This window comes from Esox lucius, chromosome 21 (assembly GCF_011004845.1).
Source record: "Esox lucius isolate fEsoLuc1 chromosome 21, fEsoLuc1.pri, whole genome shotgun sequence".
Classification (NCBI taxonomy): domain Eukaryota; kingdom Metazoa; phylum Chordata; class Actinopteri; order Esociformes; family Esocidae; genus Esox; species Esox lucius.
Window position 1 is genome coordinate 17,225,622 of NC_047589.1, and position 13,746 is coordinate 17,239,367.

At 40.0% G+C, this 13,746-nt stretch overlaps 1 long non-coding RNA gene across 2 annotated transcripts; it reads left to right on the top strand.

Moving 5' to 3' along the window:
- Positions 1-3,642: 3,642 nt before the first annotated feature.
- LOC109614849 lies at positions 3,643-11,558 on the top strand. Of its 2 annotated transcripts, XR_002195820.2 has the most exons (3): positions 3,643-4,242; positions 6,497-6,652; positions 6,889-11,558. It is a non-coding gene; the product is annotated as an uncharacterized LOC109614849 (long non-coding RNA). The 2 variants fall into 2 exon arrangements; XR_002195819.2 differs by having other exon boundaries at positions 6,497-11,558.
- The last annotated feature ends 2,188 nt before the right edge of the window (positions 11,559-13,746 follow it).

A 13,746-nucleotide genomic window follows, 5' to 3' on the forward strand; every position in this document is an offset into this window, starting at 1 on the left:
CAAATAAAAGCAATATATATTGGAATTTGGTTGTGCGGTATGCCTCTGTGTTCTCTATTAAAAGCCTCCATTTTCTCTGCCTGTGTAATCTAATGAAGAGAGAGAAGTATATCCCAGTCTCTTTTCATAACCTGCAAATCATTTGCATGAGAGCAACCAATTTACATTCTATTTTGTGTGGGTTTGTATGTGTGTGTGTGTATGTGTGTGTGTGTGTTTGTATGTATCTGGAAAAACAACGCTTTTCCCCAGATCCTGTGGTTTTCCTATTTTAACTAGCTCTTCTTCAACCGGTCAAATGTCAGATGGAGATAGGTGAGGTTCTGAGCTCTACCTCCTAGTGCACTACATTTGACGATGGTCAGTAGTAGTTCAGTACATAGGGAGTAGGGGTGCCATTTAGGACGCGTGAATCAAGTGCAGACTGTTTTTTTTTTTCTTTTTGCCATGCAGGTCATTGCTGTGGTAGCCAGGGGTCCCCAGTGCTCTGTTGCCACTAACAGTGAGGCTTTTGCTCTGGTATCTTTAAGGTTATATCAGGTAGACCAATCTATCCACTGTTTCTCATCCACTACCCTTCCAGACACAGGTCAGGTTTTGCTCTGGTACATTTGAGGTAGTATCAGGTAGACCGATCAGCACAGTGTTTCAGACCCACGATAATTCCTAACACTGGCTGCATATTCACCTGCTGCATTGGTATATTTTCAAACAGAATGTTTTTAAATGTGTGCATTTTCTCTTTTTTTATTGTTACCTCTTCCATCAGCGATAGCCTGGGGTGTTCTCTCTCTCCCTCTCTCTTTAATAATGCATCTCTGAGGTTGTACACACTGAGAGAATGTAAGGCCAATATGTTGCATTGCCTTCTCATCTGTCTATCCCTTGAGCCTGTTTAAATATGTGCAGGGAAGGCTATTTACTGGACCTGCAGTGGTTCAGATTTGTTTGCTCGCGCGCACGCGTGTGTGCGTGTTTAAATGTGCACGTGCCTTGATGTGCGTGCCCGGGTATCTGGTGTTTGTATGTGTCCTTTGTAAGTAATTTCAAACCGTTTATCTGTGTCGATACGGATTTGAGGCGTTTGTGCTCATGTTGGGTTGGGTGTTGAATTGAAATGTTGCCAAGCCTGTGTGTGTCTTTACAGTACGCTATAGAGGAGAGGTGGAAGGGTAATGTCTCTGCAGCTACTGAAGCATGAGCCATGGGTTGAATGCATTAAGCTTACAACGTTTTCCTTATACTCAAGAAACTCTTCTTTTCACAGTATACTGGGTGTCACTGCTGGTATTCTGGCACAAAGAAATTGTCACTAAATTAGATCAAATGCAATTTAACAGCAGTAGGAATTTGTAAATACACAATCATGTCATTTTCATCTCACTACTAATACAGGTCAGTATGTCATCAATAACCATTTAATGGAGACATTATAGATGGACTCTCAACTTGACTAGGTACAAAATCACTTGAATGATTACAAATGGACTAACTACTGGATGAAGGTGTACGCAGACTGCAAGGCCACTAGGTTGGAATGCAACACACAGTGGTACGTCTGAACACTGAAGGCTGTGTATTAAATCTACCAGGGAGCTGCAGACCTACCTAGTGTATTGTGTAAGCAACTTCCTAATCGATGAAAACAGTTAATGTGCCTATTCTTTTGAAAGTCGATTTCAATTACCTTCGACGAGAGCAAACAAGGGCTTCGCCACAGCAACACTGAGGAAGATTTAACCCCTTACATAGTGGACCCATACACAGTCACATGAATGCTAGTATTTTTCTGTGAACATGAGACGGCACGTTGTTTTGTGTAGAGGCTTGGCCTTGCAGCTTGCAATGCTTTAAACTTGACAGAGGCTTTTATATGACTGGCTCATTCCACCTTGAAACATCTCAAAAGCCCCTCTTACCTCAAACCTTCTGCTTTCCTCTGTGGCCTAACCAACACCCCCACACCTTTCTCTCTCACTTCTCTCACTCCCTTTTCTATTTCTTTCCATCCCTCCACCCCTCTCCCTCTCCTTTCCACTCTCTTACCTTTCCAGTAGAACAGAGAAAGCCTTCTGCATGCCTTTGTTTCATTCGCATGCTGTTTGTCTCCCTGAATGACTTTGCCTCATAAATAATTATTTGTTATTCAGCTCTAATTGCAGTGTGCCTTCAGAATGACACATCCTTTCATAGAACAATGACTTGGGGAGCCTGGTGCTACATGCTGGGTCTGTGAGGCGAGACCAACAGTGTTCAATAGGGGGCAGCAAAGGGCTGCGCTCTGAGTGGAAGTGTGCGTTTAATTCTTTTGTCTGCTTTGATCATACAACACGATAATGATTATTTTTTTTTTTACACATATCTTGAAGATTGGTGACAATTTGTTTGCCACACACAAATAGCTTTATATAGAGTTTTCTTTTTGTTTTAATTGTATTCAACAGGAATTAATCAGAATTTGTCATTTGCGGCATCAGAAGGTTGGAGGTATAATATAACAATCATTTATGTAAAAAAAATTATCATATTGAAAAGCATACATATAACCTGCATATACCACAGATTTTAAGGACAGTTTTGATTACCTAGAAAGTAGTAATTTTAAATCAATGTGATGTGAATATTTTTCTAAATAGAATTTAAATGATGAATATAATTTTTTCATATTGTTTCATTGAGTGAAGAACAGTACCACATAGAAGCTACTTTTCTATTGATCTGCTTGAGTGTTTACAGATCTCATCTTTGATCAGCAGGGAATCATCTCAGACCATTATCATAAAAAAACATCTTCAAATCATTTTAGGCCTTCCTAATTGAAAATGTCAGCTTCAAAAGTCAACCACATTGCAGGAAGTTAAAAGGCTTGTTGGCATTAAGACGACCTTGCATCAGCCTGAAATAAATCTCCTTTATTCCGGGGAAAGGCATTGGGCTTGTGGTCCCTCTTTTGCCTTTTCTCTCTGTCTTTTCAATGTCTCTCTCATAAGAGCCAATGACTTGTCATCACACTGAAAACCTCTCCAATACTTTCCTTCCCTCTTCAACTGTCTCAAAAGCCCTCTTTTCAGCCACTGATGACAGTAGCATACATTTGACTTGCCTCTCCAGAGGGAGATGAAATGAGAATCTTTACGACTCAAAGAGGACGTATTATTTATTTTTTATATTCAACTTAACACTGTCAGCCAACACATGTTGGGGATCAGGGATGGAGAAGCAGTGAAAAAAAAAAAAAACACATAACCATTTTCATGATGGCATTTTCTCCCATTATTTTATTACCAGCGTTCCCCAGAGGAGGGGTTGCGTTAGTCCTTTTGCAACCCCCTACCCCCCGTTTGGGAAGCCGTAAAGGCAGGGCCCATATAGCGTGCACCATGTGAGATCTCCTTCAATGAATCCACCATTAGGAGCCTGAGATCCACGACTCATCACGTTCACTGCCTGCCTCCCGGAACCGTGTGTGAAGCTCAAATCTAATGATTCTCTCCTTTCCCCTGCTCAGAGCAGGAGAGAGAATCCAGTGTCACTCCACAGACTTTCAGCAGTTGCTTTTCCTACGCTGCCATTTCTCCTCTATCTCTCTATCTCCCTCCTCCTTTCACTCCCGTTCTACCTCCACATCTCTCTCCACCCCCTCTTTCTTCCCCCTCTCTCCTCCCCTCTACCGTTCTCTCTCACTCTCACACACGTACACACACACCACACACACTCTTTATTCCATCTCTCTCGCTGCCTTATCCCTCACTCTGCCTCTCGCTCCCTCTCCCTCTCTTTCTCTCTCTTGTTGTAAGTTCATTTGCTGTGGCGAGCAACAACTGTCTCTCCCCGGTGCGGCGAGGAGAGCGGGTTTGGTCCTTTTGTCGAGCATCATCCCTCCCCGCGAGGACGCTTCTGCCGAGGCTGCCGCTGCGTCGTCCAACAGCACCGCCCCGGCGCTGGCTGACTGGTTGACTGGCTGGCTGGCTTGGCTGGCTGACTGACACGTTAGGTGCTACGGCTACACGCTGGGACTGCGACGAGGCTGCTTGCGCACAGGGGGGAACACCTGCCTGTGAACGCCCACCACTGGTCAACGAGTACGTGACCGACCCTGCGGAGATCCTCCGCTCTCCACCGCGGACCAAAGCAAGGCAATATTCCTTACAATCGGGGTGATATCTGCTCGGAGGCAGGGGATCAGACGCTAGCCTGTCTAGCAGCTCGCCGGGAGGCTCCGTCTGGATCAACCCTTACAGGGTAAGTGGCCGGAGCTTCGTCACAGGTGGACACAGTTCCCTATTTTGTTTCCAGTTCTCTTTCTTATTTTTTTCTTATTATTTTTTTTTTAGCCCCACAATGACAAAAAAAAAAAATATAATAAAAAAAGAAAAGAAAACACACACACACACACACACACACATACATATACTTGAGCGGAAATTACATTTCGTTTTTTTTTGCTCTGCAATATACTGACCAACGTTGTACAAATTAAGTTTGGTGATAAAAAAACGTTCCTTTTCTTCTTTTTTTTCTGTGTCTGCTTTGTGGTCAGGTTGTGTGTATCGGTGTGTTTCACTGTGCGGTGGTATACTTCTTTTCACTGGATTTGTCTCCCGTGGCGTGGGTTATTTCCATATTCATGGGACTCTGGCAATTTAATTGCAATCAGAAAAAGGGTCCGGCGAGTTAGGGGGGGTTTCATCTGGCAAAGGCGCGGATCGAGAGCCTCTCCTAGCAAAGAGGAGGAGGTGGGAGGAGTGAGGAAGAGAATACAGATTTATCCACAGATACTCCGACCGGTCAGCCACCCCAGAAAGAAAAATCTGCACAGATTTTCACTTTTCTCTTCTTTTTACTCAACATTTCATCTCTGCATTCTCTGTGTGCTGGTCAACATACAGTGCTATACATCTGTAAGTATTGATATGACTCAGCTGAGGAGTGTGACTTAAGCCAGGAATACCTAGCAGAACCTTAAATAATGTGCGGAAAAGAAGCAGAATATCAGCTAGCAATAATGATCCATTGTTCAGAATCGTTTCAGAGTAAAGACGTGTGGTTCAAGCTTCAATAAGTGAATCAATGACCCTGGTTCGTTTATTCTGTGTAGGTCTAAGAGGGAGCTGATTATAGGTATTGGGTTTGAGAGGGATTGATTGGATTGGATGGATGGGGCTTTCCACCCGGTCATGCACTGTTGTGGGGGGCTACAGTGGCTGGTATGTCCCAGCTCTGAACAGCACAGTGTTTCAGGCTGCTTTAGACAGCAGGGAGAAGTGGCCCAGCCTGAGATGGGAGAATGGAGAGTGTGTGCCGGAGAGCTTCTATTGTTGTGCCCCGTGCCTCAGCATCCAAGCTGCTGTGTTGAGGAGAAAAAGAGACACTTAGGGATTAGCACCTATTTCGCCCTATTTCCTTTCTTCATTTATTCTCTATTTTCTTTTTTCCCTCCTTTCATTCTCTGTCCATCTGTCTTCATCTCCCTATTTTCATCGGAGAAATTGGGGTTTGCGTTAGCAGCCCAAAAACTGCGGCAGGATTTTCATTGTGTCCTCCTTGGTGTTTTTTTCTTCCAGGATTTATTTTTACCATTAAATATTAGCTATAAGCTAAGTAGCTTTGGCAGTATTGTACCAAATTGTGATCCAAATGTATGTTTCGTTTTAGAATGGTCTTTTTTCTTAAATTAATAATGGGCCTACTTTGTATATTTTGTTTATTAACTATCAAAAAGGCTCTCCCTTTTCAACCCTCAGTCCTGACATGACTTTCATTCATGTTAACTGAATTCACAGACACTCATATTCTATGCTTTAAATGGGTGAAATCAAGGATAACAGTTTGTTAATATATACCTGGAGGTTGTTGAGATCCATATGAACATGGCTTTTCATTTTACAAAACGATCCATAAAGTAATTGCAGATATTGATTAGAAGAAGAAAAAAATCTAATCAATGGAATGATTTTGCTAGGGCTAAATTGGAACCTGTTATTTGCATTCACGTGAGCAGATCAATTAGAATGGGCTGGAATGAAATTGCTTTGACTTATCATACATTATTTATGCATCATAGCAGGAATTTAATTATTACTTAATAATTTTTTTTCAAAAACACCTTTTGTAAATCAAAATTTCCCAACAACACACCTTTTTATATCCAAACATATTTCAGAATAAAACGCAGTGGAATTAAAATAATAAATTATTTAAATGAATCAATTGAAATAAAACCAAGTGTTTCCCTGCTGTTTCAGTTAGTCTGAAATTCAGGACAGAATAATCTTAAAATAAACATTTCAAATCTTTCTGCTGGCAAAAAAAGCTTAATCTCAGTATGTTTGATTTGACCAGAATCCTTAAGGGAAGGGCTGGCTTAAATGTGTGTTGTTAATGCAAGCACTGGAGCTATGGGTTTGGTCATGCTATGTATGTTTGTATTCAGGTTTGAAATGCCATGCCTGATTTTGACTGTGACACTTAACCCTTTACGTATCTGTGTTTCCAGGAAGTATCATTACATGTGGATATGCTGGTGTAGAGAGAACTATAGAGAACAGGACAGGGCTAATATGGGAATCTCCTCCTCCTTATGGATAGCTACTGGAGGACAGGACCACCCAGACTTCAGGAATGGCAGGGCTTCAGACTACCTCTGGCCCAGGTAAGAGCATGCTGAGGGGGCTAACTGCCCCACACACCACCCCCTTACCTGTCTTATGGAGCTTCATTCAATATAGCATCTGTGTGTGTGTGTGAGAGAGAGTGTGTGTGAGTGTGTGTGATTGAGAGAGACAGTGAGAGTGAGAATATAAGATGCAGACACTTGGAAGAGAAGGTAGTTTACACCACTTTTGGCTTTGGATTGAAAAATGCACTGTTGTTAATTTCTATTTGCAGAAAAGCCTTTGATGGGGCCTTGTCTTGTGCTGCAAGGCGTCTTCAATCAATTATGTTGATACAGTGCCTCTCTGTGTTGTTTACCATTGGGACCAACTGGGGGACTTGATGATGCGGTCACGATGCGATCGCTTGCTTGCGTTTCCCAAATATTGCCTCTGTGTTAAAGATTCTCTTCGGTGACGGGTATTCTTGGGTGGATAATACGGATCACGTTGTTATTGCTTAAGAATACGCGTAGTCGAGGAGAGTCCTCTTCTTCCTCTTCTTCTTCGTCAGCCTTCTCTGCTGCTGAGGACAATGATCAGAGTGCATCCCTAAGTGCCCCCCCCCCCCTCCCCCCGCCTTCTGGTTTGCATTTAATAATAAGGGTGGTTGCTGGCACACAGAAACACAAAACATAGAGACTGACTGACATCCAGGCCCATTTATCAAGCAAGCAGACAGAGCACTGCTGGCTGCCTATCTGTTTCGGTGATGATTGTGCTGTGGAGTCCTTGAAAACAGTGTCAACCAACCTCTTTGGCAAGCAGGTTTCCCCTCACAATTTGTCAAATAGCATTTTTTTTTATATTTTTTTTAACCGTGGTGTTGTGGTTTCATCACTGATGATTCAGATGTCTAATGTTCATTTGCTCATCATGTCCAGTGAATGAAGGTGTATTTACGTCCATTCTGGCTGCATCTTTGTATTGGGCAAGAGATACGGTACATTAAGTGTGTACTGTATAGGCCTCTGACAACAGGATCATGTTTTGTAGCTGTCCATGTATCTGAGGTTTGGCTGCATGTGCCTGTCCTTCTCTCATGCAAATGTCTCTAGTCTATTTATTATCACTCCTCCAGACCAAGTACTCGTTACCTTCTTCCCCTCCTTTTCTTATGCAAATTATTTGAAATGACATTTATCGTGCTGGGTTTTCCACATGAAAAAGCTGCATGTCGGTGTCCACACTGAGGCACAGACAACAAAATCTGTACTAGGAACAGCTCAATTTATGCATTGAAGGAGAGGGCCCTAAATAAACAATTACTACATGCTCAAATTGAGTATAACCGGGTTTTCCGTGTTACCATAGATATAGTAAGCCATGAATATGTATGAGCCTGTCCCCCTGGTCTGATGCACAGTGCATTCTGAACCCTAACACCCATGTAAAATCCATTTAAACACCATAATAGGATCAACTTGACATGTGGAGTCATATCCTCAGACATGTCAACTCTCATAATCTGACACTCGAGACCCCCCATCACCACTCAAATAAATCTGAAATAATAACAAACAATGATAAACCTATTTTCCATGTATGGTAAAATATGTTTCAGTTCCATAGACAGGATTCATCTTAAAACCATGCAGTCAATATAAGATTACTATTAGCCTATACCAATTATGTATACACTAATACTTTTTTAGATTTTTAAGAGAAAACAATAATATGCTTAAACATTTTGATTTGCTTGATATTAATCTAAAAAGCAATGATTGAAGTCTCACTGAATCTGGTTTAATGGGTATGCATGAGATAATTACGGAAACACTAGACACTTTGTTGGCCCCGTTTTTTCACCACCAGGGGAACTACAAAACTGATAAAGATCTTATCAAAATTGCATTTGTATATCTCCTTCCCTTTTACAGTGAACTATATTTCAGAACAGACATCTACGTGGAAGGATAGAGGTGGATGGAAGTATTCCTAATGTTGTCCAAAGTATCTATGCATTTCCTGGTTTGAAACAGACCAGGCCGTCGCTGCTGACACAATCTTTACATAACCATGATCACGTGGCGTGGTTCTGATCCATTCAGCTGCTCGACTGTTGTTGGCCGCTCTCTGCCTTAAGATCTGGGGATTTTTTGTCGGCAGGTTTACGTTAATATTACTAATAGACAATTTCAATTATCATGCAGGAAGATGGAAAATTCAGAAACAGCCAACAGCATGTTCTACTGTATAGATTCAGTGAGTTGAGCATGTACATATTTATTAACAAGAATAGTATTACAAATGCATCTCATTATTAAATCGAATGCAAAATCATGACATTAAACCCATTAAATATCTGATCGCTTGTATCCTTTCCTTTTTAATTCAAGTGTGCTCTACAGTGTAATTACTTAACACAGCAGCAATGTGAACAACAGTTGCAATGACCCATGCAATGTAAAAGTGCCTTATTTTATAAATAAAATATCACAAAAGATCCACGATATTGTTTTTGTACATCCTTGACATCACATCCACTCAGCTGTTTTGCAGTCATGCAGACAGTCCATCTCTGTTCTCTTACTACCGATGGCTGATCTATGTCTGGCTACTATACTGGTTATCCTCTTATCGCCATTTCCAGATTACCATATTACATCCTATTTAATTTCTGCACCCAGCCCCAGGGCGTCTTAGTATGTTTTATCTGTTGTAATCCTGTTAAGGCAGGGTAATTGAAGTACACACCTTACACTAGAGCCAAACGCTTAATGCTTTCTAGGGCCCTATCCAGTACATATCTTATAACAGAGCGGAATGCTTTCTAGGGCCGTAGCCTGTAAAACATTTCCTTTATGTAATCATATAAAAAAAGATAGAATTGACGGTATGATATCATATTAATTAAATATACTATTAACATTCTGCAAAATCTATTGGAATCGTATTGTTAAATAACTACTGCACTACAGTAGCCTGCAGCAAATGATCAAATATAAAGTACAGAAATATAGATATTTAGTTAATTTGGATGTTGAAAAAGAAAAGTTCATTCATCTACTCTGGCTTACATATACATATATACATATATCTTGTCCAGTCGAAAGTATTTGCACAAAGTTAGTGGTTTGATGAAGCTACCCCACTAGATATTGGTCAGACCGGTTTTTAGCCAGTTTCTTTGTCCTTTCTTGTTATGTCTCACACTTGCTCTTTGGTTATATATTTGACACTACATTAAGTCATTTTACAACAAAAGACTGTGGCAGTTAATTTTGTAGGAATGCCACAGGAACAATTAAGGCTTCCCTGTAATGCCATTTTTTTCCTTCACAACCTTGTTCTGTCACACTTATATGTTGTGCACCTTTGGCTATTTGTAGGGTTCTTGGACAAACCTTTGATATGTATTGCAGTAACTGGTTCCAAGAGGAAACCTGGAGTGGAGATGTGGCTTTGTAGAGGTGTGGCTTTGTAGAAGTGTGGCTTTCACATTCATATTTATTTGGCCATACGTCATTACTGTTCTGTTATTAAACAGTTAAAATGTTTTTGCTTCACTGAGGTTAACATAGATGTATGAGTACTTTAAGAATCAATGCAAATTCTATATAGATGCCAGATATACAATTGTATTACTACATGTAATCAGCAATGTTAATTTTATTAATTATATTACAGTACATATAATATACATAAATATTCAGACAAAAGTTACATTTGCAGGGTAAAAACTGAACATAATGAACGGGAATGAGATTCATGGTGGTCAATGTTAAAGCCACACCTCCATTCTGTACATCTATCATTTTTTATAAAAAGAAATTCAAGATCTCTTTCCATTAAAAAAAGGGGATTGCCCTTTTCAGAGATGTTCCTCAATGCACCCTTTTCACCTGCAGTGCTTCCACTGGCATGGCCATTTTTAGAACCCCAAAAGGTTCTTCCAGGCAACTCCACTGTACCTGAGTGATTCACGCAGGTGGATATATAACACATAAGGCTTATGGCTTTATATATTTAATTAATTTGCTACAATAGTTTTGGCTCTGAGACAATAATAAATTGAAGTAAAGAAATAAGATTTAAATAACCTAAACACATTTTTATTATTGTATAAACATATCCTGCAAATTATTTGGACACATCCTTTATTCAAATATTATTATTATTATTTACTTTTATCCCTTTTTCTCTAACAAAAAATATTCCCTATGGTCCTTCTTTCCATGCCTTCCTCCAGGAACATAATGTGGTTTCCTCAAACAAAATCTGCATTATTAATGAACTGGGCCGTTACAACGACAGGAAATGTGCTGCATTTCCGTTTCTCTGTCTGGGCTACTCACTGAGACAGAGGCAGATATTCATATATTTTCTTGGGGCCAATTGACTCTAATTAAAGAATATGAGCTGAACGTATAGACCACATACTGTTAGATTAATAATCCATACACCTTATATACACTCACTTTGCTTTGGACATTTGGAGGTTTGTGTTCGATATGTGTCCATAATCTGTCCCCTTTTATTTAATGGGGATTCTTTTCAGGTGTCAGGAGAGGCTACAGGACAAGTGGCCTTACTAACCAGTATCTTTAATAAAGGGAAGCTATTGAATCCACTGCGGCTCGTTTAAATATGGGTGCTATGAAATGTATCCACACCAGTGGCTCCCAGATAGGAGCTAAGCAATCTATTTAAAAAGCAATTTATTTCTCAGTATATTGGAGATTACACAGATTGAATGGGGAGTCCGATTCTCAGTGGGCTCATCCCATTCCTGAAACACAATTGCACCCTCCACTTTTTATCGCACCCCACTTCACAAACTCTTGTGACTAATATTCTTTCGAGATTAACGCAAATAAAATAAAACTAAGAATACAATTAAAAACCAAGGCAATAAACGTATAAACCAAGGCAATTACAATTTCGATGTCAAACGAAAAAAAACGAAAATCACGTATATCAGAGAAATATAGAACTGACATAGTATGTTTTCCATAACTGGATAGACAATGAAATGTCAGGGCCTATGGCTCTGATGATGAAATGCTTGAGTAGTCTGTGGAACAGTTAGAGTAGACCAGTGGGTGTTAATTGCCGGTTTCAGCAATTATCTTTCATGATGACCACAGAACAGACAGACCTGCGTCACTCTGAACGCATCACTAATAATGAAGAGGAGGTCTAATGTCTAGTGTGAACCCCCACTCCTGTAAAACGAAGGAATGGAGGAGGGGAGGGGAAGATGATTAGAGGACCGGCAGTATGACAGGGTTGTCTCAGGGTTAGGAGAGAGTGGGGGTTGGGGGGTGAAAAGTAAGAGGCATGTGGACAAGACAGGAAAGAGAGAAAATGGCACCACCATTTTTCTCCTGAGGTAACCTTTAAAAATGGAGCAAAGTTCTTAGCCCTCGTTCCCAAAGCTCTATCATCATGGTGAACTCCACTACTCTTTGATAACTACATGGGGATGCAATGTGAACATGTGTTGTCTGTATTTTTGTTCTATATATGTAGGGAAGCAAAACACTTGGCACACAGACTCTGTGTTCTAAAAAACAGGTAGGTACTTTTTTGTTCGTCTTTTGTCTGTATGTTCAGTTGATCTACATTACCCTGTGATGTGACACATTTGTATCTTAAAGACCCAGTGTAGACAAACATTTTGTTTTGTATTTTAAAGGTTATATTTACAAACTATAAAATTCTAAATATTTCTGAAACGGAAACAATTATAATAATGCCTGTTTATGATAATGTCCTGTTTGGGTGTAAACATACTTCTGGCTAACTCAATGAAACCACCAAGCTGATTATAATACACTGATTGTAATAGACTCATGACTTTTCAGCCGGGGGGTGGTGGGCTCAAGACAATCCTATCACCCAATCAGGTCGGTGAACGGAACATTTTCCAACTGGTGTCCAAACACTCGAACATTCAGACTGACCATTTCAAAGGCCAAAGGAGGGTCAGGAAAATAAATCATAAAAATATAATTGTGAGTTCTATTAATAATGTAAACACACAGTGATTAATTAGACATAAAATGATGATTTAAAAATCCAATTGCAAATATGTCATGGGGACTATTTTGGTCGTTTTGGTATCAAGTTATTGTAATGCATCTCATGACGAGACATCATCTTGCTTCTCACACTGCCTGTGCTGTGGACGCTTTCCCAATCACTTCTGTATGAATTATGCTTGTATGATTTTTGCATGTAAGGCCCATCGCAATAAACTATGTCATGCGGTGAACATGATCATTTCTATTAACCCTGTGAACATATTAAAATGGGTACTAGCCTTGTGGAAGTACATACGTTTCCATCGGTGTCTCAGATCTGACTGTTGACCTGAGATGTTGCTTAGTATCTGTTTAACATTAAATTACTGATGAACAGCATTGGTGAGTCTTTGCAGGTTAGCTTGTGCATCCGATTCTGTGCCATTTGTCATTCGGATTCATCAGAGGACTTGACCTTAGAGCATCCGCCTACAGTCCCCAGACACTATAGCAAAGCTATTCAATGGATGCATGTATAGCGGACACCGCACCCACCAACGAACCACTTAATCACAAACTCACATGAATTAGAACAATTTAAGGAAATGTCAGCCAAAGTATTACACGTTCCTGAGGACAGTGCGGCAAATATATTGTGGGATGACAATCGTCCCACATTTGTTATTAAAATATTGAAATTGATGGTATGTTGCTATAGATTGTTATGTGATATTTTCCTGTTCTAAGCATATTCAAATAAAAAGTGTTCTTCGGTTGAAATCATATTTGTCGAGTCTATTACTTTTTTGTTTGGAAAATGACCTTTAATATAAATTACATTTTTATAAGATTGAAAGAATACAGCAGAAACCTAGATATGTGCATACAATTTGTTTTGCAAAATGTGATGTTTGCTAAAAAATAAATCATACATTGAGATTCTGCACCATTCTGGCCTAATACAGAACATTTTAGAATTTAGAACTTTTTTGTTTTTATAATATTCTTTTTTCCACTGGATTCTTTTTTAAACCATTATTACTGAGAGCCCAGTGGTACTCTGACTAGTTGTTCTCGCTCTATTCTCTTCGTACCAACCAACTCTCTGGCGACATGGCACATAA